The sequence below is a fragment of the Lepisosteus oculatus genome, unplaced genomic scaffold (genome assembly GCF_040954835.1).
Source record: "Lepisosteus oculatus isolate fLepOcu1 unplaced genomic scaffold, fLepOcu1.hap2 HAP2_SCAFFOLD_60, whole genome shotgun sequence".
NCBI lineage: Eukaryota > Metazoa > Chordata > Actinopteri > Semionotiformes > Lepisosteidae > Lepisosteus > Lepisosteus oculatus.
The window spans coordinates 1,067,501-1,088,353 of NW_027168149.1; the positions used below are offsets into that span (position 1 = coordinate 1,067,501).

At 47.2% G+C, this 20,853-nt stretch overlaps 9 non-coding genes and 1 pseudogene across 9 annotated transcripts; 6 read left to right on the forward strand and 4 right to left on the reverse strand.

Moving 5' to 3' along the window:
* The first annotated feature begins 3,129 nt into the window (after positions 1-3,129).
* On the forward strand, positions 3,130-3,270 carry LOC138231394 (U1 spliceosomal RNA; annotated as a pseudogene).
* Positions 3,271-4,436: 1,166 nt separating this feature from the next.
* Positions 4,437-4,509, reverse strand: trnar-acg (transfer RNA arginine (anticodon ACG)). The gene has a single exon. It is a non-coding gene; the product is annotated as a tRNA-Arg (tRNA).
* A 1,624-nt stretch (positions 4,510-6,133) lies between these two features.
* trnas-gcu (transfer RNA serine (anticodon GCU)) lies at positions 6,134-6,215 on the forward strand. Its single transcript has one exon. It is a non-coding gene; the product is annotated as a tRNA-Ser (tRNA).
* Positions 6,216-6,929: 714 nt separating this feature from the next.
* Positions 6,930-7,003, reverse strand: trnai-aau (transfer RNA isoleucine (anticodon AAU)). The gene has a single exon. It is a non-coding gene; the product is annotated as a tRNA-Ile (tRNA).
* A 2,286-nt stretch (positions 7,004-9,289) lies between these two features.
* On the forward strand, positions 9,290-9,362 carry trnav-aac (transfer RNA valine (anticodon AAC)). The gene has a single exon. It is a non-coding gene; the product is annotated as a tRNA-Val (tRNA).
* Positions 9,363-10,209: 847 nt separating this feature from the next.
* On the forward strand, positions 10,210-10,281 carry trnae-uuc (transfer RNA glutamic acid (anticodon UUC)). The gene has a single exon. It is a non-coding gene; the product is annotated as a tRNA-Glu (tRNA).
* Positions 10,282-12,368: 2,087 nt separating this feature from the next.
* trnat-agu (transfer RNA threonine (anticodon AGU)) lies at positions 12,369-12,442 on the forward strand. The gene has a single exon. It is a non-coding gene; the product is annotated as a tRNA-Thr (tRNA).
* A 5,925-nt stretch (positions 12,443-18,367) lies between these two features.
* trnad-guc (transfer RNA aspartic acid (anticodon GUC)) lies at positions 18,368-18,439 on the forward strand. The gene has a single exon. It is a non-coding gene; the product is annotated as a tRNA-Asp (tRNA).
* A 634-nt stretch (positions 18,440-19,073) lies between these two features.
* Positions 19,074-19,146, reverse strand: trnav-cac (transfer RNA valine (anticodon CAC)). The gene has a single exon. It is a non-coding gene; the product is annotated as a tRNA-Val (tRNA).
* Positions 19,147-19,597: 451 nt separating this feature from the next.
* Positions 19,598-19,669, reverse strand: trnae-uuc (transfer RNA glutamic acid (anticodon UUC)). Its single transcript has one exon. It is a non-coding gene; the product is annotated as a tRNA-Glu (tRNA).
* Between the last annotated feature and the right edge of the window lie 1,184 nt (positions 19,670-20,853).

Consider the following 20,853-nt stretch of genomic DNA (forward strand, 5'->3'; position numbering starts at 1 on the left):
CTCCGATAAAATTGGATTCCAGCTCACTGGCCCTGCAAAACTTAGTTCAAGACTTTAAACTCTCAGACACATATAGATGTATATATCCCACAACAGCAGGATATACATGGTCAGGGAGGAATAGCAGCTCCAGAATTGACTATTGCTTTGTCTCAGAGAGAGTGAAAGTTGTTGGGGTCACTCTTCAGCCTGTCTTCTTCTCAGATCATCAGGCTTTAGGGTGTAGAGTGGAACTCCAGGGCGGGACTGTCTTTGGCCCAGGCCTCTGGAAACTCAACACAAAGCTGCTAGAGAACGAGGGGGTTGTATCCCGCTACAAGGAGAAACTATCACAGTGGCTGTCCTTGCAGTGTCTGTACGGGTCAGTAGGAGAGTGGTGGGAGGAGGTGAAGGTGAGGACAAAGGCCTTTTTCATGGCTGAGGGAAGGAAGGCTGCTGCCAGACGGAGAGGAGTGCTAGCCAGGAAACAGAGGCAGCTGCAGCGTCTCTACACGATGCTGCACAGTGGCTTCGATGTGCTCGAGGATATCACCCTTTTAAAAAAGGACATCCGGAGCATAGCCGAAGAAAGTAGTCGAGGAGTGCTGTTAAGAAGCAGAGTGCAGTTCTTGGAAGAAAATGAGAAGTGTACTCGCTTCTTTTTCAGGAAAGTGGTAGGCTCCAAGTCTGTCATGGAAAGTGTAGTTGATGAGGAGGGACGAGAGAGAACAGAGCCGAGTGCTATCCTCTCCTGCACCGAGGCCTTCTACTCAAGACTGTACAGCTCTACAGAGGTAAAGGATGAAGAAATTCATTTTTTTACCTCAAAGCTAGAAAACGTTTTGAGTGAAGAAGATAGGGAAGTACTTGAGAGGGATTTGACAGTAGAAGAGCTGAGACAGGCTATGGAGAGCTTACAGAAGGGGAAAACTCCGGGTGCTGACGGGCTCCCTAAAGAATTTTATTGCACCTTTTGGGATCTGCTTCAGGATCCGCTACTGCTCCTATTCGAGGAAAGCTATAAGACAGAATTGCTGCCTGACTCCTTAAGAGAAGGCACTATCTCTCTCTTGTTTAAGAAAGGAGCAAAGAATGACATAAAGAACTGGAGACCCCTCAGCCTCTTAGGCGTGGACACTAAGATCCTGCGCCTACAAAATGTAGTGGCCTCACTGGTAGGGAAAGAACAGACTTGTGGGATAGCAGGACGCCTGATGAGCGACAACCTGGCCTTGTTGAGGGATGTTTGTCTGTACTCAGAGGATCGCTCCCTCCCTCTGTGCATTTTAGGTGTAGACCTAGAAAAGGCCTTTGACCGCCTAAACCGGCAGTACTTCACATCGGTACTTGAGCACATGAATTTTGGCCCCATCATGAGAAAGTGGATTAACCTGCTGTACACAGGTAGCAACAGCAGAGTAATGGTTAATGGCAATAGATCACGCCCCTTTGAAGTCTGTTCAGAGGTGAGGCAGGCCTGCCCATTATCCCCCTTGTTATTCGTTTTGGCTATGGAGCCCTTAGCCTGTGCCTTGCGCCAGGATCAGGCCATTAATCGGATACCAGTGCCTGGAAGTGGGGGAGGAGAGGTAAAGACATCTCTATACATGGATGACGTCACCCTGCTCCTCTCTGACAATGCCTCAATTAGCAGAGCTCTGCAGTGCTGTGATCGTTTCTCTTTGGCTTCATCCGCAAAAATTAACAAATCTAAGAGTGAGATTTTTTATCAGAACTGGAGGGAGCCAAAAGAAGGACATGATCTCAGGCTGCAAGAGAAGAGAATTAAGGTCCTGGGGGTGTATTTTGGAGAAGAGATGGGAACAGTAAATTGGCAGAACAAATTGCCAATCTTAAACAAAAAACTGATGCAATGGAAGGACCGAGACCTCACCATGACAGGGAAGGTGCTGGTCATCAAAGCCGAGCTCTTGCCTGTCTTGAATTTTCTGGCTTCTACCTTCCCAATCCCACACCGTGTTGCAGCGGTGCTGAGGAGATTGATGTTTCAATTTCTATGGGGTGGGAAGCAGGAAAGACTCAGAAGGGAAATAATGTACAGGCCGCTACCCTCAGGGGGGAAGTCTGTCCCAGATATTTCTACGAAGCTGCTGTGCATTTTCCTGGCCTCTGTGCTGAGAGGCTTTGCAACAGCACCTGCAGCGCGTACCTGGACTTATTTTTCCAGGCTCTGGGTAGGTAGGGAGGAGTTCAGAGTGTGGGGTGTCAGACCCAAGCTGGACGTCCCACTCTCTGACACATGCCCTGCAATTTATGGGACAGTTAAAAGTTTTCTAAGATCTCACCCAATTGGCCATATTCCCCTCCGAGATGTCAGCGTCCAAAAACTGGAAGATTTCGTTGCACCCCAGAACAATAGGCAGACCCCTGTGGGCATTTTAACATCAGCCCAAACAAGGAAGGTGTGGAGACACACATCCTCTAAATTTCTGTGCAACATTAACAGAGATTTAGCCTGGAGTGTCTTCCACCAGTGCTTACCGGTACGAACTTTCTTGTACCGTAGGGGCCTCACCCCCAGCCCTCGCTACGTTAGGGTGGGCTGCGGCGAGGAGGAGACTGTGACCCATCTCCTGTGGTCCTGTTTTTTTGCTAAGGCCTTCTGGGCACAGTTTGAAGATTGGTTGCAGGCTCTCTTGCCCCAATTTACCCTGACCGCTGCTTTCGTCATATACGGCATCTCTCCTGTCAAACTTCCTCCCGACGTGTTTGACAGGATCTGGGCCGTGGTGAACAGTGGGAAAGACGCCCTGTGGAGAGTGAGGAACATGGGGCTGTTCAAAGGCATCGAGGTCCCAGTCAAGGCAGCAGGTAGCCTGGCCCTGTTCATCACCCGAGAGAACTATTACCTCAGAGATCTGTGGAGAGAAGGGAGGGAGGAAGCAGAAAATCTGTGGGAAATAGAGAGCATAGGTCAATATCTCAAGAAACTGTGAAAAACATTATCATGTTTAAGTAAAGAATGTGATTTGCACCAGAAAAAAAGAAAATTGTTGCTATGTAACTGTTACCGTGTCAAAATGTAATGAGATGTGATCATATATACTGTTTTAAGTATGTATATTAATGTAAAGCTTTCTGATTTGTGATGTCCTGTATTTTTTTGTGAAAAGAAAATAAAGTTCTTAAAAATCGAAATCGAATCGGTTCACCCAGGGCGAGGCTCGGCCGTTGCACTCCGGCTGTGCTGACCCCTGCGAATTCCCCAAATGTGGGAATCTCGACTGCATAATTTCTGGTAGTGGGGGACTGCGTTCGTGCTCTCCCCTGATGTGCATGGTCCAAAATCAGATACGGGAGGGTTAGGACACCACGAACTGCGTGGCTGCGGAAGGATCCCGGTTCGAAAGGAGTCGACGCCGCTGCTGGTTCTCGGTGGCTTTTAGTTAGGGGTCCGGAGAAGCATCTCAAGCTAGTTCCACTACTCCTTCCGGACGTTCATTCCCTTTTCAAAGTCAGTCGTTTTGCTGTAGTCTGCGTTCTTTAGGCTGATTATCGAGGTTAGCCTTTATTTGGTCATGGGTGGCCTCGGTACTGTATGCTGAGTCTAAAGACAGTTTCACCCCTTTTTTTAATTGCTAGGTTCTGTAGGTTCTGTACCAGACATGTCAAACAGTGAATTGCTGTACCTCTATTGTACCCGTGCTCAATGAATGAAATCAGTAACAAATGAATATATGTCTAGTTATACGAAAAACAAGTGGTATATCGACTCATCTTCATTTGCAGATTTAGAGGCAGCTTCGATATTTTTTTTTTAATATGGGTCACACATGCCACAGCAACAAAACATCTCTAGAGATGAGGCTATAGATCACCTTTCCATCCTGCAGGTTTTCCTCCCAAAGCCTACGGCACCAACGTATGCTATTGCAGACACCAACGTTGCCTAGATAGAAAACCGAAATAGCCGTGGGTTTGCTTGCTGGTCTGAAGGATCTCTCTTCGAATCTCTATCATTTGTCAATGGAAGTAAAAGGCACTGCAATCTCATACATTCAGAATCAAACCCGCAGCTGTTGTTCGACTTTATTTCTTGACTAATTACATCTGAGTGTCGCATGAGCAGTTACATAAACTTGTCTGGTATATTTGAACACAAATGCCGTTCTTCAATTAAAACTAACAGTACATTGTCAGGGACATTCAGTTCTATACAAACAAGAGACAGACAAGAGAATATTTCTACCGTTCATGTGGACTACGTGTTGACTTACTGATCGGAATAATTGAAAAGTTCAGGCTCATAGCCGATGCAGTGCGTGCTAATTAGAACAGCAACGCTGAGGTCTCAGCACCGTACTGAGGCCAGGTGTTTTTCTAAAGCTGTCAGGTGCAGTTCATTTACATGAAGGAAATCTCTTACTGGGTACGATTACAATGCAGTAAGTAGCACAGACTAATTAGGGAGTAGCCCGATGCGTTTAAAAACGACCCGAGCCAGGCAGGAGTCGAACCTGCAATCTCCTGATCCGTAGTCAGACGCGTTATCCATTGCGCCACTGGCCCCGGTGTGACACTGCAGGACTGTAACCCAGTGAGATCAGCACTGCAACTAGTAAAATATTATCCCCGGTCCATTCTTTTCCAAAAGTGAGAAACACCTGTTTTCTACATTTTGTCTGTTTTAAAACCATATCTCTTTAAACCAAACCAAGAGTCTGTCTTTTGCACTGATATTCTGATTCATTTCGATTTCAAAGAAAAAAAAAACATTATCTTCCAAAGCATCATAAAATTGTCCCTTCTTCCAGACTCTACTTCTCTCTTGTAGTAGTACAGCAGACCTTTCCAGGTGAGCAGGTCACAGAGTCCGAAATGAGCTTCCTCCATCAAGCAAAGTACCTGAACATGACTCTGTCTTCATAAAAGTGCCCCTGTAATAAAGAAATTAAATCCGAAATCAAGAGGGCAGTTGCCTACTGAAGTTCAAGAAGTCATCAATTTTAACCTAGCAACACATTAAAGGCTGCATCTATACAAGTACGATTCTAGAAATGCTCACCAGATTACGTTTTAAGAAGGAACTGCGCCTCAGGTTCCGCCGAGATCTTAACTCGGATGGCAGGATTCAGAGTCCGGAGTGCGGACTGATGGCGCACGGAGGGTCCACATACTGTGGATCCCTCAGTGATCTTCCGCGTGTTCAAACAGCCAGCGTGTGACTCCCCTGTCCCCGTGACCTCATTGCTCTGCTCTCGCCTCTGTGCAGCCGAGCCCGACTCATGGTAAAGTGGAAAAAAATATGCCCTCAACGTGAGATTGACTCTGGAGTGAGGATAGACGTTACCTTTTTATCGTTGAACAGGATGTATGTGATGTGGCGACTAGGTTCAATTTTGTATCCTCTTTAAAAGATTAAGGACTGGGGTGAGCGTGATTTACCACCCTTTCAGCTAAGAACCCGACGTGCGCACCGTTTAAGCTGCATAGACTCGGTCGTTTAACTCTTCTCCATTAGAAGGGTTAAGGTTAAAGAAAAAAACATTGCTGACTTCTTTTTTTTTTTGCCAGCCACGAGTGCTGATTAGCAAGGTTTGTATTTCATGTTTTGCAAGTTGCATCCATTATAAGAAAAACAAGTTGTTCAAGACAGGAAATGAATGCTTGCATTTAATTAAGTCTAGCCGTAGGCGGTTGTCCATAATGACCAGTTCTGTTCGAGAAGACAGAACAAAAAAGGCACCGCTGGGATTCGGAGCCAGGGTCTCCTGTGTACTAGACAGGCACCTTAAGCAACTAAGCCACGGCGCCCCAGGAGAGCTGTCCTTTGACAGCCACTTGGACACACCACTCAGACACATCTGCATTCGGTGTGTGCTCCGCCTGCTCGCTGAGCAAGTTGCCACCTTTACATATAATAGCAACATCAACACCAAGAGAAAGGGTGACAAATGGCTTTTATCTGGAACTTTTCATGTCCAAGGAGCTCAATGTGCTTTCTGTGTACAACAGGGCCACTGAACTCCACACTGGCCACTGAACCACAGCAGTGGCTTGCTGGCTTGACATCTCCCAAGGAAAATGTTGAAATCGCATGTGGAACAGGAAAATGACCCTCGAGTACGAGGGAAAAAAAAGAAAAAGATCATCTGGAGCGCGCCAACCCATGTCCGGACAGCGCAGATCCCTCGACGAGGTGGCCGAGTGGTTAAGGCGATGGACTGCTAATCCATTGTGCTCTGCACGCATGGGTTTGAATCCCATTCTCGTCGCGCTCCATGTCTGACACGTGTGCCCGTTCGGCGTTGGCCCTCCTGTCGTTTGCTCCGGTTCTAGAGCCGTGCATTTTCTAGCGGTGGCTGAACATGGTATAGTAGGCTAACGTCGGTATCGAGCAGTAACAGTAACAGTATTTACGTGTCGCTGCTGCCAAGTGGCTCTGGGTTGAGACCGCGTTTTCACTTACTTGCAACGCAAACGGAGAAAGCGATTTTTGACAGTCTCTCGAGAGACCGCGCTAGGTGTTTAGGGATAGACTTTGTCAGTTCCCCCTGGGATGGTGGCCTCTCAAATAGTTTGTGATTCCTTATACAGTAGAAGCCTGCTTCGTGGCTTAAATCCAAGCTAAGGAAACGAGTTAGAGGTCTGATGCAGAACTGCGAATTCAATGAAGGGGAACACTACAGTACATTGCACTGTATGTGTGAGGAAAGCTGCCCCCTTCAGTCCCTTGTCGACCGAACAGAGGACTGTAAAGGATACCGCCAAGAAACTTAAGGATTTACCATATTAAACATTGGAAATCCAACCACTTGCATTTGTGACACTTGATTTTGGCTCCACCTAAGACACTCTTAAATCTTCAAACACTTTTCTCTTCTCACGCAACACTCTTGTCTGTCGGCACTATGTGGCAGCGTTGCATGACAACCCCTCTCACCACGGAAAGGAACCTAACAGCTTTGGTAAGAGAGGAGAAAAGGACCTGGCCCGTACGGGGCTCGAACCCGCGACCTTGGCGTTATTAGCACCACACTCTAACCAACTGAGCTAACCAGCCTCACGACAGTGCTCCTCTCTGTGCTGCAAAAAATCAAACTCAGGGAATTTCTTTTGTCCTCCTTTGAATAGAAAGCCGTGTAATTCAGTGTACGGGCTTTCTCGTGCAGTTTCATGGTTCTTGTAACCCAAATCCTACACTGGCCTGAAGTGCCCCCCCATTTCACAGCATTTTTCAGCTGATTTAAAATGTACCTAAAGGAGAAGCATTATTGAAGACCATCAATTACCAAGAGCTTTTGTCAAAGGTTTTGGTGGTCATTTTGAATGACCACAGAACGCTGTGACCTCGGTTTTACATCTCATCCAAAAGACAGCGCCCTTTTACAACACAGCAACTCCGTCACTATACTGGGGCATTGGGACCCGCACAGACCTCAGGGTGAGCGCCCCCCCGCCGGCACCATTAACACCGCTTCCAGCTGGAAGCTTTGTTTTTCCCTGTAGCTCACCCTTATTCGGGTACTGACCTGGCTCACACCTGCTTAGCTTCAGTGGGTTTTCAGTTGCGAGTTGCAAGGGGATGCAAGTGATGGAGCCGCTCGCTGCAAAAGCCACTGCATTGGCCGGGAATCGAACCCGAGCCTCCCGCATGGCAGGCGAGAATGCTACCACTGAACCACCAATGCTCAGTGCCTGGGCCTTCAAAAAAGACGCTTTTTTGGTGCTCTGTGCAAAGTGCATCGACATCTGCTTCCAGCTGCAAAATGCCATTCGCGGATGCTGAAGAACTTATTTCCAAGGCAGCGGGTACAAGCGATTGGGCGTTTTAAAACCACCAGGAACAGCAAAGAGGCGCACTTCTTTGCTTGCGCCGAAACACACCGACTGGAGGCAGATAACGTAGTCGGCAGGATTCGAACCTGCGCGGGGAGACCCCAATGGATTTCTAGGCCATCGCCTTAACCACTCGGCCACGACTACAGCAAGCCCCACAGCCGCTGCGTTCTTGCTACAATCTTACCTGGATCGCGAGACGCCGGCGGAAGCCTATTTCAAAGTCGTTTTCCGTTTCAAAAAAACATTTCCAAAATACAAGCCTTGCAGACAGACACGCCTCAGAGGACTTAAGGGTGGCTTCATGTCGGAATGATAAAGTCTCCCCGTCCGGACATGAAAATGCCACTTTGTTACAGACAAAAAAAGAATCAACAACAGAGAAATGCCCACAAGCATTTGAAAAGCCGCACCACGTCGCACTTGAAATAGCTCTTACATTAGTGGAAAACACAAACGACCAACTCGGAATGACTTGCTTTGGACGCTTTTCAAAGCGTTCTTTGTGCACGACGACTGCGCCGCCTAGCAGATACAAATGGGTTGTACAACTTTGAAGTAGCAAATGGAAGAGGGCTAAGCCTCCTCTCTTTTAGCCCAGGTTCGATCTGTCTCCCAGAATCACCAGGGCGCACGCACACACACACACCTGTGCCGTTGAAGTGCTCTGCTTCATTTCTAAGGGCAACTCAACATTCACTCCTACCCCGAGTGCAGAAAAGACAGCGTCTGCAGCAGCAGCAGCTCAGGTCTCTGCACAGGAGCTAAGCTGCCCCCATCTCCTCTGCTCTGCTCTGCGGCTCCTGCGGAGCGGAGTCCTGCCTGGAGCCGTGTTTGCAGGCGGCAGCTCCCCGCACCCTGTCTGTGCGTCGTGTCCAAGAGCTCCTGGGACGAAGAGAGAGCCCTCCCACTCGGGGGCTTTTCCACGGTCTGTGTGAGGAGGGGCGGGTGTGTCCAGCAGCTTATCGAGCGGAAGCCTGGGGCGGCGGAGAGCTGTGATCGTGCAGACCTTGAGGTGTCACCTCTTTGTCTGCTTTCCCGCCCCCCCTCCGCCCAAGCTCTGCTCCAAAGTAGCCCGGCAACCCCTCACACCTGCACGTGTCACAACCTAAGGTGTGGTCATGAGACACCCATGGGGTGTTGTTCTGTTCTTGCTAATTGTTTCCTGCCCGTCGCAGGCAGGAGTCCATGCGAGGAAGATGCGCTGGACAGAGCTCAGAGGGCGCAGCTGGGTGGCTTTCCTTCTGAGTGACGTTCCTGCAACACTCTCCCGCTCCTCTTGGTGCGCTCATGCCGCAACACAGGAAGGCTGGAGCAGGTGGCTGTGCGCTCTGTCCACCGCCGAAATAGCTCAGTTGGGAGAGCGTTAGACTGAAGATCTAAAGATCCAGGGTTTCGGTATTTTGTTTCATCGCGCCCTTTGTTCCTCTCTCCAGCGCCCCCTGCCTAAAGTGACGCTTCCCTTTCTCAGCCGGAAACGCAAGCGAGACACCAGCAACTGTCCCTGCAGGTTTCCGTAGTGTAGCGGCTATCACGTTCGCCTAACACGCGAAAGGTCCCCGGTTCGAGACCGGGCGGAAACAGCCTCGTTCTGCATGCTCCTGTACTTCACAGAGGTATTGAGCGACCGGTCATTTGTTCCCAATGTATTTCCGGTGCCTTCATGCAGTCTTGTACCAAACGCACGTTCCGTCTGTACACGGAGCCGATCATTTGCAATTGGGTTGTGCCGACAGACCAGGACGAGCCTTGTCGGCTCAAAAGCAGCGCAGGACCTGCAAGAACAGCAGAAAGATTAGCATCCAGCGGGGGCTTCTTAGTGAGCCCAAGATCTCATCAAGAATCGGCTCCACCAACAGGGCTGGGCGCATTGTTCCATTCTCCGACCACTCTCGGTGTAAACAAGTCCCTCCTGGTCTCTGCTTGAATTGCACTTTCCTACGTTTGCTTTGGTGTAACTGGCTTCCCCTGCATGGGCGAATGTGAAGAAGATCCTTAGTAAGTAATTGAAGAAACCCGAGAAGAGGTCAGAGTGGCCTCTGTCGTTCATCAACGATCCAGTCAGGCAGTACTCCTCTGTAAAGCGCCGTTCGTTCACATCGATTGGCTTTTTTTTGCCTTCATTCGTGCAAGTAGTAAAAGCAGACGCCCCTATTCTGCCGTGACCCGGATTCGAACTGGGGTTGTTGCGGCCACAACGCAAAGTACTGACCACTATACGATCACGGCGAGTTACCGATACACACGTGGCAGGGCGGAAAAGGCTGTGCTCTCTTCGTGTGACATAATTCGGAAAAGTCCTGACGTTGCATTTCAACTGAGCCCCAGTATACATCGACCCTTCGACACTCTGAGTGACAACTCTCTTGCGTGTTTTCTAATATTTCTGTGGTTTGCTTGCATGATGCCCGGAACAGCAGGGTTGCGTGCTCCCATATGGTCTAGCGGTTAGGATTCCTGGCTTTCACCCAGGCGGCCCGGGTTCGACTCCCGGTATGAGAACGTGTTAATTTTGCCTCCTGCTTTCCAAAAGATCAGCACCGTGTACGAAGGAGCCGCATTAAAACTACTCGAACGTGCAAAACGTGCGAGAAGAGGGGGCGCTTGTTTCTAGCCGAAACTTCTCGCGTGTGAGACGAGCTGACCATCGCTGCAGGAGGTGGGAGGGTTACTCTGGTAGACAGGGCTGACCTTTGGCAATAGGATTTATACTCTCCAAGATGATATTTGCACTTTCTGGAGAGGCGATTTTCTCCACTTCAGTAGCCCGATTTCGTCGATTGCGTGGAGAGGGCTGTAGAATGTGGCGCCGCCTTTCCTGCTCCGTCCATGACAGGCGTGCTGGACTCTGGAGAGAGAGCACGGTCCATCAGCGCACACCAATAAAGGCACTGGAAGCCGCTGAATCGCATTGGCGAAGCTCAGCACTGGGCCGCTGGGCACATCTGACCACTGTTTCCGTAGTGTAGTGGTTATCACGTTCGCCTCACACGCGAAAGGTCCCCGGGTGGAAACGGACTTCAGACTTCTTTTGTCGCCACGCACAAAAGGGGATTGGGGATTCGCCTAGCGCTGTTATCGAACAGACCCACTCACCTCTTAGTGTGGCGGGATCTGCACAGTGCATGTCGCAGCGCATCCTGCTTTCACTTCAATGCGCGTCCTGATGTACCCCTGTCTCCCGCGTGACAGGTGGGGACAGGTGACAGGTCCTATACTAATGAGGAAGACATCGCTCTCTCCGACCCCCCGGCATCGTGTCCCGACCCACCGTGCTGGAAGCCGACGCGTGCTGTGATTCCTTTACGGAGCAGAAATGACAACCGAGGAGCCGAGAGATCATTTCAGCATTTCGCGTCTGAACGGAAAACACAAACAACCAACTCAGAATGACTTGCCTTTGACGCTTTTCAAAGCGTTCTTTGTGCACGACGACTGCGCCGCCTAGCAGATACAAATGGGTTGTACAACTTTGAACTAGTAAATGGAAGAGGGCTAAGCCTCCTCTCTTTTAGCCCAGGTTCGATCTGTCTCCCAGAATCACCAGGGCGCACACACACACACCCGTGCCGTTGAAGTGCTCTGCTTCATTTCTAAGGGCAACTCAACATTCACTCCTACCCCGAGTGCAGAAAAGACAGCGACAGCAACAGCAGCTCAGGTCTCTGCACAGGAGCTAAGCTGCCCCCATCTCCTCTGCTCTGCGGCTCCTGCAGAGCGGAGTCCTGCCTGGAGCTGTGTTTGCAGGCGGCGGCTCCCCACGCTCTGTCTGTGCGTCGTGAAATTAATTAATAACGTTAATAAATTTATAAAGTTAATTTATAAAGTTAATAAAGTTATAAATTAGAAATTAATAACGATATAATTATATTCATGTACCGCAACACAAGAATAGTACACGCTGTACATTGTCTGTCGATAATGTTTCTGTAGTGCTTTAGTGGGTTAGGTTCCTGACTTCCATGTCACACGGTCTATGATTGAATCCCATGGAACTATGACTTTATTTTTTAACAAACATTTCTTTGAAAAAATGAAACGTTTCCCTTGGTCAGAGATTAAATAAAACCTCACTTTTTTAGGTTTTACTGTGCAGAGTGAGGTTTTACCTCACTTTTTTTGAGCAGAAGGTTTACTGTGACCTGAGAAGGGCCGGCATCCAATCACGGTGGTAAATACACACAAGCTCTCACTCATCTGAGCTACACGGCTACCAAGATGATCTCGGGTGCGCCGAGCTGGTACGGAACATATTGAACTGATCGACGGCGAATTGTCTCTCAGACAGGCTTTTCACCTCTAAGCTCCCTGACTGACAGTGATCAGCTAGGTAGTGAAACAGTCAGCTGCTTCTAAGCCTTAAACAGCTGCATCTCGGTGCTTCCACGGAGAGATGATTTGAAAGCCGAACATCACCCATTGGGAACACCTTACTATCACTAGTTTAAGAGACTCTTAAGGTCTTGCAGAGGTGCCTGTCTAGTAGCATGCGCTTTGCAAGCTATAGGTGTTTAGGCTGAGGCAGAATGCCTAACAAAATGTTTTTCTAAAGGTGTGTCCAAGTGGCTGCAAAAGGACAACACTCCCGGGGCACTGTGGCTTAGTTGGTTAAAGCGCCTGTCTAGTAAACAGGAGATCCTGGGTTCGAATCCCAGCGGTGCCTTCTTTGTTCTGTCTTCTTGAACAGTACTGGTCATTATGGACAACCGCCTACGGCTAGACTTAATTAAATGCAAGTATTCATTTCCTGTCTTTAACGCGACTTGTTTTTCTTAAAATGGATGCAACTTGCAAAACATGAAATACAAACCTTGCTAATCAGCGCTAGCGGCTGGCAAAAAAAAAAGAAGTCAGCAATGTTTTTTTCTTTAACCTTAACCCTACTAATGGAGAAGAGTTAAACGACCGAGTCTATGCAGCTTAAACGGTGCGCACGTCGGGTTCTTAGCTGGTAAATCACGCTCACCCCAGTCCTTAATCTTTTAAAGAGGATACAAAATTGAACCTAGTCGCCACATCACATACATCCTGTTCAATGATAAAAAGGTAACATCTATCCTCGCTCCAGACTAAATCTCACGTTGAGGGCATATTTTTTTTCACTTTACCGTGAGTCGGGCTCGGCTGCACAGAGGAGAGAGCAGAGCAATGAGGTCACGGGGACAGGGGAGTCACACGCTGGTGGTTTGAATACGCGGAAGATCACTGAGGGATCCACAGTATATGGACCCTCCGTGCGCCATCAGTCCGCACTCCGGACTCTGAATCCTGCCATCCGAGTTAAGATCTCGGCGGAACCTGAGGCACAGTTCCTTCTTAAAACGTAATCTGGTGAGCATTTCTAGAATCGTACTTGTATAGATGCAGCCTTTAATGTGTTGCTAGGTTAAAATTGATGACTTCTTGTATTTCAGTAGGCAACTGCCCTCTTGATTTCGGATTTAATTTCTTTATTACAGGGGCGCTTTTATGATGACAGAGTCATGTTCAGGTACTTTGCTTGATTGAGGAAGCTCATTTCGGACTCTGTGATCTGCTCACCTGGAAAGGTCTGCTGTACTACTACAAGAGAGAAGTAGAGTCTGGAAGAAGGGACAATTTTATGATGCTTTGGAAGGTAATGTTTTTTTTTTCTTTGAAATCGAAATGAATCAGAATAGCAGTGCAAAAGACAAACTCTTTGGTTTGGTTTAAAGAGATATGGTTTTAAAACAGACAACATGTAGAAAACAGGTGTTTCTCACTTTTGGAAAAGAATGGACCGGGGGTAATATTTTACTAGTTGCAGGGCTGAGCTCACTGGGTTACAGTCCTGCAGTGTTACACCAGGTCCAGTGGCGCAATGGATAAGGCGTCTGATTACGAATCAGGAGATTGTAGGTTTGACTCTTACCTGGCTCGGGTCATTTTTAAACACATCGGGCTGCTCCCTAAGTAGTCTGTGCTACTTACTGCATTGTAATCGTACCCAGTAAGAGATTTCCTTCATGTAAATGAACTGCACCTGACAGCTTTAGAAAAACACCTGGGCTCAGTACGGTGCTGAGAGCTCAGCGTTGCTGTTCTAATTAGCACGCACTGCATCGGCTATGAGCCCGAACCTTTCAATTATTCCGATCAGTAAGTCAACACGTAGTCCACATGAACGGTAGAAATATTCTCTTGTCTGTCTCTTGTTTGTATAGAACTGAATGTCCCTGACAATGTACTGTTAGTTTTAATTGAAGAACGGCATTTGTGTTCAAATATACCAGACAAGTTTATGTAACTGCTCATGCGACACTCAGTTGTAATTAGTCAAGAAATAAAGTCGAACAACAGCTGCGGGTTTGATTCTGAACGTATCAGATTGCAGCGCCTTTTACTTCCATTGACAAATGATAGAGATTCGAAGAGAGATCCTTCAGACCAGCAAGCAAACCCACGGCTATTTCGGTTTTCTATCTAGGCAACGTTGGTGTTTGCAATAGCATACATGAAAGCGTGATGCAATTTCTGTGGCTACATTTGTTGCACGTCATGCACAGTAAGAGTGTTTCTAACACCAAATAAAAAGTCAACAATTAGCGATCACGCCTTCTCCTCAGTTAACCCACTGAAACCCTTGCTGTTAACAGTTCTTTACTGCGTGCTTTACCAGCACCTACATATCGTGTCGGTTCTTTCAGCTTTATTCATTAGGTTTTCAAAGGCATAAGCAGAGCACCAGAGGTGCGAAGGCAAAGTGTGTGGTTATCTGAAGAATTGATGTCCATGGCAGCAGGTCCAAGCGATTTCGCGTTGTTATAGTACCAGGAAAGGAGAAGCGGCACTTCGCCTCTGCCGCGCAGGCACAAGGCGACATGCGGCAGACGCCGGAGTCGGCAGGTTTCGAACCTGCGCGGGGAGTCCCCAACGCATTTCGATCCCATCGCCTTAAACACTCGAGCACGACAAATGCGAGCTCGCCGCCGCCGCATTCCTCCTATAATCAAACACGGACTGCGAGGTGGCTGCGGATACCTTTTTAAAGTTGCTCTCCGTTAAAAAAAAATACCTTTCACAAGATACGTGCCGGCAGACAGACACACCTCAGAGGGTTTAAGGCTGGCTTCACGTTCAAATGATAAAGTCCCCCCGTCCGGATGTCAAAATGCAACTTTGGCAGACAGAACAAACATCAACAAACCACAAATGTGGACAAGGATTTTACAAGCTGCACCACACTGCACTTTCAAAAGCATTTACGTTCGTGTTAGACGCAGGACTTGCCTTTGATTTGCGCGCTTACGAACGTCATGGAAAACGAAACAAAACTAAAGCCCTCAGCTCCTGCACGTGATTATAATGCCGTTACGTGTCGAAGCAGTAATTTACGTCATCCTACCACTGCAACACGGGGAATAGAGAGAAATGAGCACACGCTACGAATCGTCTCAATCACTCCCTAGAGTCGTAAGGCGCATTGAAGGGTGCACCCCCATCATTAATCGTTGCGCCTCTGTGAAAGGAAAGCTCTTGGGCAGTCTTTGAAACAGCTCGGATGAAACACTTGATTGCTTCCATGTGCATCTGGAGCCCACCCAGTGGGCAAAAGACGTATAATATACGTCTATTAAACGCATACCTTATACGTCTAAATGTGGTCTACAATTCGTCTAGAATGAAATTCTAATATACGTCTAAAGTTATACGTCAATTATACGTCTATGTTTAGACGTTCATTATACATAAATGGTTGGAGTTCTATTATACGGATAAATTTAGAGGACTATTATACATATATGGTTGGAGTTCCGGATAACTTTAGAGGTCTATTATACGGATAACTTTAGAGGACTATTATACGTATATGGTTAGAGGTCTATTATACGTATAACTTTAGAGGTCTATTATACGTATATGGTTAGAGGTCTATTATACGTATAACTTCAGAGGTCTATTATACGTATATGGGTAGAGGTCTATTATACATCAAAGATAGATTTTATAGGTGTAGAAACAAGTAAACCAAGCCAATGATTAGATTTAGAAATGTATTCTGAAAATACACATTCACACCTGAAACATATGTATTTCAAATTATACATTGTATACAATCAATCAACAATCAACATATGGGCAATAATCATAAAAAAACACAACTAGTCTTAAACTTCAGCTACAAATTCTGGTAACATGGCAATATACAGTATAGTAATGACAAACACAAAACTAATTACATTAATACACTAACTCAAAACCACATTTTGATTCAAATATACATTTTAAAATGTACAACTTCTATATTTCCAAGAAAAAAAAATATTACAATGGAAGTTAAGATTATTTTTTTCCACTATTTGCAAACCCTGTCTAATTGTCCTAACAGTTAGAACCAAAAACCTATTATTTTCAGTGTCCAGATCTCCTGGCCCCCTGTCTTTCATATGCATTCTTCAAGTAACACATTGCATGCTCCTTTATTTCTTTTTCTGTTGATGTAGGGTGGGACTTCAGCACCGCAGCTAGGAGAAAATGATATAATATTACTTCCCAAATAAATGATGATTAATATCTTCTTTAGTATAATCTAAAAAGTGAACGGTTTACTAAGCTCAAAACTGAAATAAATGTATGAAATTTGGCTTGCATCATAGCAGTTGAGCAATAAAGTCTGTCCTAATTAAAGAGTACCCAAAGTTTGAAAGTACAACATAGAATAAGAATAGAGAAACGGCAAAACGATTTTGTGTCATCTTCCCCATTCACACTATTTTATGTGCCATTTTTTGCTTATTCACGTACTATTTTAATCAAAATAATATTAAGAAAGATCTGTATGTATTCAGATAGTATTATTATTGTTCATACTTACTCGTCAAAAGAGGATTGCTGAGATATTTGCGGATATACTTCTACGTTTGAAAAATGTGTCCAAAATTGTGACCAACGAATACTAGCAATGCATTGTGGTATATAACCGGAAAATATGCTGGGTTCGATATTTTCTCAACGTATGCGTTTATTAATGTTGTCGATATTATGGTTGAAATATAACATTGATAATACATCGCGGCTATGTGCCCCCTGCTATGAGCTGATGTGCAATTTTAACGCATGTAGTTAGTAAGGATCGGTCACTGTTGTATGGTATTATATATAATGACATTATGGAATAGGATGGGGACAGGCCTGGCATCACGGGGGGAGGGGGGAATGTTGCCCCTTCAGTTTTGGGCAAAAAGATTTACCTAACTTAATTTGCGCCCTAAAAAAATAGTTGTACTTTGTCAATGGTCAGACAACACTAAATGACAGGAACAGTCACTCAGTCTGTTTGATGGGCAGGAGGGCTATCCGTCCAGGAACTGCACATATCAGTGTCGTTATTGAGTGTCAACATTACGATCCTGTTTGCTCAGGTGGACCGATTCCTTGCAGTAGTTTATCATTATACTTAAAATCGTTATATAACTAGGACTAGTTATAGCAGTCTGTGCTTTCTGTTGGTTTTACAACATTTTTTCTTAACGATTCAGAACGTCCATGTAGCTGCAAAAATGAACGCTTATGGTACTTTTCGCTCCAGGCAATACTCTCCAGTGAGAGTGACGAAAAATGTGAAACTGAACTTCATCGCAAATACCAGATTGCTAGTCGATATCTTCTATCATAAAGCACTAATTAATGGCATAGCTGCGAGATTTCATTTGGGTAGCTGCACCGTACAGCTCCGTTTCAACCGAAATATCACCCCCGCTCAGAATTTCAGACGCCCCCCTACAGATTTTTCCCCGGGCACCGCGCACTGATGGGGGACGGGGTTTCCAGGAAATGGTATCAACTTTTCTCAAGAAAATAAAAATAGAAACTCTATAGGCACTCAAACATTTTACTGTTTTTTTTTCAGGCAGGTGGCAAGACCCCTCCGCAAAACCCTTGTATGCCAAGCTGTGGGCATTGATTCGTCGAATATACGTATATTCACGGCGAAAATACGGCTATACGTATATATACGTCGCCTCGACGTATAATCAACGTCGAATTGCAACCGTAAAATCGACGACATTAATAAATGCATATATAACGTCGAAAACACATCTAACACTAGGAGTATACGGCACTCTGCACAGTGTACGAAGTAAATTATTTTCGCAGTAATTAATTTACACGTGTATAATAAATATAGTAAATATAATTAATTACTGCGAAAATAATTTACTTCGTACACTGTGCAGAGTGCTGTATACTCCTAGTGTTAGATGTGTTTTCGACGTTATATATGCGTTTATTAATGTTTATTTCACAGTGTCGTGCACCTTTTCATTGCTCTCGCTTTCAGAGCCTCCGCACGGCACACGACTCGACATCAGGAAGCACATTGAAGTGAAAGCAGGGAGCGCTGCGACATGCACTGTGCAGATCCCGCCACACTAAGAGGTATATAAGCGTCAAAGGCAAGTCATTCCGAGTTGGTCGTTTGTGTTTTCCGTTCAGACGCGAAATGCTGAAATGATCTCTCGGCTCCTCGGTTGTCATTTCTGCTCCGTAAAGGAATCACAGCACGCGTCGCCTTCCAGCACGCTGGGTCGGGACACGATGCCGGGGGTCGGAGCGTGTGATGTCTTCCTCGTTAGTATAGTGGCAAGTATCCCCGCCTGTCACGCGGGAGACCGGGGTTTGATTCCCCGACGGGGAGTAGCTTTTCTTTTACCTCCTTAGAGAAAGGACTGCCTTTCACTTCTCTGTTTTCTAACACAGCGTCGTGCACCTTTTCATTGCTCTCGCTTTCAGAGCCTCCGCACGGCACAAGACTCGACATCAGGAAACACATTGAAGTGAAAGCAGGGAGCGCTGCGACATGCACTGTGCAGATCCCGCCACACTAAGAGGTGAGTGGGTCTGTTCGATGCACAAAGAACGCTTTGATAAGCGTCAAAGGCAAATCATTCCGAGTTGGTCGTTTGTGTTTTCCGTTCAGACGCGAAATGCTGAAATGATCTCTCGGCTCCTCGGTTGTCATTTCTGCTCCGTAAAGGAATCACAGCACGAGTCGGCTTCCAGCACGGTGGGTCGGGACACGATGCCGGGGGTCGGAGAGAGTGATGTCTTCCTCGTTAGTATAGGACCTGTCACGTGGACCTGTCACCTGTCCCCACCTGTCACGCGGGAGACCGGGGTACATCAGGACGCGCATTGAAGTGAAAGCAGGATGCGCTGCGACATGCACTGTGCAGATCCCGCCACACTAAGAGGTGAGTGGGTCTGTTCGATCACAGCGTTAGGTGAATCCCCAATCCCCTTTTGTGCGTGGCGACAGAAGAAGTCTGGTCTGTTTCCGCCCGGTTTCGATCCGGGGACCTTTCGCGTGTGAGGCGAACGTGATAACCACTACACTACGGAAACTGTGGTCAGATGTGCCCAGCGGCCCAGCGCTGAGCTTCGCCAATGCGATTCAGCTGCTTCCAGTGCCTTTATTGGGGTGCGCTGATGGACCGTGCTCTCTCTCCAGAGACCAGCACGCCTGTCATGGACGGAGCAGGAAAGACGGCGCCACATTCTACAGCCCTCTCCACGCAATCGACGAAATCGGGCTACTGAAGTGGAGAAAATCGCCTCTCCAGAAAGTGCAAATATCATCTTGGAGAGTATAAATCCTATTGCCGAAGGTCAGCCCTGTCTACCAGAGTGACCCTCCCACCTCCTGCAGCGATGGTCAGCTCGTCTCACACGCGAGAAGTTTCGGCTGGAAACAAGCGCCCCCTCTTCTCGCACGTTTTGCACGTTGAGTAGTTTTAATGTGGCTCCTTCGTACACAGTGCTGATCTTTTGGAAAGCAGGAGGCAAAATTGACACGTTCCCATACCGGGAGTCGAACCCGGGCCGCCTGGGTGAAAACCAGGAATCCTAACCGCTAGACCATATGGGAGTGCACAACCCTGCTGTTCCGGGCATCATGCAAGCAAACTACATAAATATGAGAAAACACGCAAGAGAGTTGTCACTCAGAGTGCCGAAGGGTCGATGTATACTGGGGCTCAGTTGAAATGCAACGTCAGGACTTTCCCGAATCATGTCACACGAAGAGAGCACAGCCTTTTCCGCCCTGCCACGTGTGTATCGGTAACTCGCCGTGATCGTATAGTGGTCAGTACTTTGCGTTGTGGCCACAACAACCCTGGTTCAAATCCGGGTCACGGCAGAATAGGGGCGTCTGCTTTTACTACTTGCATGAATGAAGGCAAAAAAAAGCCAATCGATGTGAACGAACAGCGCTTTACAGAGGAGTACTGCCTGACTGGATCGTTGATGAACGACAGAGGCCACTCCGACCTCTTCTCGGGTTTCTTCAATGACTTACTAAGGATCTTCTTCACATTCGCCCATGCATGGGAAGCCAGTTACACCAAAGCAAACGCAGGAAAGTGCATTTCATGCAGAGACCAGGAGGGACCTGTTTACACCAAGAGTGGTCGGAGTATGGAACAATGCGCCAAGCCCTGTTTCTGGAGTCGATTCTTGATTAGATCTTGGGCTCACTAAGAGGCCCCCGCTGGGTACTAATCTTTCTGTTGTTCTCGCAGGTGTTGCGCTGCTTTTGAGCCGACAGAGCTCGTCTTGGTCTGTAGGGATAGCCCAATTGCAAATGATCGGCTCCAGGTACAGAAAAAACGTGCGTTTGGTACAAGAGTGCATGAAGGCACCGGAAATACATTGGGAACAAATGACTGGTGGTTCAAGACCTCTGTGAAGTGCAGGAGCGTGCAAGAAGAGGCTGTTTGCACCCAGTCTCGAACCGGGGACCTTTCGCGTGTTAGGCGAACGTGATAGCCGCTACACTACGGAAACCTGTAGGGACTGCTGCTGGTGTCTCGCTTGCGTTTCGGGCTGAGAAAGGGACGCGTCACTTTAGGCAGAGGGCGCTGGAGATAGGAACAAAGGGCGCGATGAAACAAAATGCCGAAACCCGGGATCGAGCCAGGGACCTTTAGAACATACTCTCACGAATCGTTAGAATACGTGCGTTTGATCATCAATTGCGTAACAACCACATTCGTTCGACTTGAGCCATCAAGCTCATAGTTTTCAAATCTTGAAAGCTGTCATTGAGCA